The sequence below is a fragment of the Acinonyx jubatus genome, chromosome B4 (assembly GCF_027475565.1).
Source record: "Acinonyx jubatus isolate Ajub_Pintada_27869175 chromosome B4, VMU_Ajub_asm_v1.0, whole genome shotgun sequence".
Lineage (NCBI taxonomy): Eukaryota > Metazoa > Chordata > Mammalia > Carnivora > Felidae > Acinonyx > Acinonyx jubatus.
The window spans coordinates 136,805,250-136,807,749 of NC_069387.1; positions in this window are offsets into that span (position 1 = coordinate 136,805,250).

A 2,500-nucleotide genomic window follows, 5' to 3' on the forward strand; every position below is an offset into this window, starting at 1 on the left:
CCACGTCGCCCCATGAGTGCTCTCTTTCCCCAGTTCAGCGTCAGTTTCTGGGCTCTGTGACCAGCCCCTCAGTGGATCTGCAGGAGCGAGGCCCCACGCGCCCAGCGGCTGGACACGGGGTGCTCGAGCAGCGTGGTAGACGTGTGAAGGGCCCACACAAGGGGAGGAGTCTGCACCCCCTCATCGGGCACCAATGGCCGAGCCTGGAGGTGTGCTAACGTGGGTGCCTTGTGACCACCTGCCCGCCTTCCGGTCGCTGCTGGGGACAGTGTGTTTGCGTGCTGGGCAGCAGCAGGGAACGCTGATTCCGCTTAGAAGCTCGTGGTGCCCGCCCCGGGCCGGGAGGGTCCTGGCAATGCTCCCGCTGATGAGTCCTGGGAGGTCGCGGCTCAGATCCCGAGACCCCTGCCCAGATCTGGCCTCAGGACTTGTGGTCATTTCAGTGTCCTCCCCCGAAAGAGCAATGTGCCAGGCCAGGCCAGGCGCCCTCCGTGATGACTGAGTTACTGTCCTTCAGAAACGGCAAGAAGGGATCCTTCTGAACTCCTGTGCCTCCCTCCTCCGCCGGGCCTCCACCGTTTCTATGGGCTCCTTTCCCCATCAAATGCAGGCGTGAGCACGGCCACTTGGAGGCTGCGAGACCCTGGTCAGGCACTACTTCTGTGGGCCTCAGTCTCCCCGGGGCCGGTAGCCAGGGCCGGACTTGCAGACACAGAATCTCCGAGATCGGTCTCGGCCACAGCACTCCGCCGATCTGTCCCCCTGTCTTTGAGGGATGGGCCTGCCCTTTCCTGGGAGAGAGGGGACTCGGAGAGAGGCAGCGATAATTAATATTGATGTGGCTTCAAATGTGAAAAGTTAGACTTAAATAGGAAACAAAAGGGGGGGGGGTCACACGCAACCAATTAAACAGAGACTTCTCCTCGGCCTCTCGCCCACTTTGGGGGCAGAACGGACCTCGTCTGGCTCCCCCAATGAATCTCCCCTCACCTCCCTTCGCCGGCGAGCCAGGGCCTCCTGCAGATTGAAGGGAGAGGCGAGATCAGCAGTCGCAGACACACAGACCGTCTCCCGTGGTGCAAATGCCAGGGCGGAGGAGGCCCGATCCACCTGTGAGCCGGGGCGGCGGCGGCCCTGGGCGGGAGGCGGATGGCGCCCCGTCTCGGGTGCGGGAACACCTCCGAGTTGGAAGAGCAGGGGCATTTGAAATGCAGGCCAGCAGGCTTCCAGAGTTCAGCGCGAATTTCAAAGGCAGGGACGGCAGGGTCGTGGACTAATTACCTTGCGAGGAGGGAGGTCGAGGGTGCATCGCGGCTCCAAAACGTCAGGTGCAAAGTGAGGCAGGCAGCCCACCGGGGCGGGTCACGGGGGCAGAGCGGGTGGTGGCCCAGACCCTCTCATCTTCCCAAACCAGTCCTTTGGTGGAAGGCCAGCCTCGGACACTCCTTCCCTTGGGTCCCAAGTGTAGACCGTGGGTTTGCGAGGGGCCCCAAAGCCGAGTAAGACTGGCCCAGAGGGCGAGCGGGGGTGAGGCCCCATCAGGCAGGTGCGCTGTCCTTCAAATGCACAACCGACCTCACATGACAACACGGCGGGGGAGGTTCCAAAATCACGTCCATGCTAGAGATGGGGAAACTGAGGTACAGAGAGGCTCAGTGAGGGCCCTGAGGTCACCAGGCCAGTCAGCGGCAGAGGCAGTGTTCTGCCAGAGCGGGCTAACCTGCACCCAGACCACCGAGCAGCACCGCCGTGCCCTGGGGACAGAGTGGGGGCCGACTGTGGCCGAGGGCCATCGGGCGAGGTGCTTCCTGAGGCTGGGGCAGGTGTGTGTCGGGAGCTGGGGGTTGGCAGGAGAATGTTCCAGGCAGAGGGAAGAGCGTGAGGGTGAGCTCCGGTGCACGTGGGGTCGGGTGGTGTGGATGGGTCAGGGCCGATCAGAAAAGGCCCAGCGTCCTGCATGACAGGCGGGACCTCATCTGGGGCCTGAGGTGCCGGGGGCTCACGGAGGGCTTGTGTGGGGTCCCGGCCGGCCGTGTGCTTGGGGAAGCTCTCCCTGTGTCCTCTCAGGAGGGGGGTGAGGCCAGCCTCGGCTGGAGACAGCTCACTAAAAGCTGGCCCCGGGATGGACTTGGGAGGGTTTCAGTGACTGACGCACGAACCCTCGACTGTCCGGGGCCGGGGTGGACATCCGTATCTGCATTTCACAGCTGAGGAAGCAGGCTTTCGGCTTCCGCATCGGTGAGCTCTCAGCGGGGAGCAAGCTACCTTCGCTTTTAATAACTGGAAACGACAATCACTTCTTGGTGCCTACAGGTCTTCGGGGCCGCCTGGGCTCATTCATGTGCTGGGGGTCAGAGGGAAGGCTGCCGGGGGTCGGGCCCCCCAGGGCATCTGGCTTCCGGTCCGTCCGATCCCTCGTCCCCCGGCGGGCTGTCCGCACACCGCTGGTCAGGGAGTGGAGACCTGCAAGGGTCCCCGAGGCCAGACTGAGAGTGTGGTG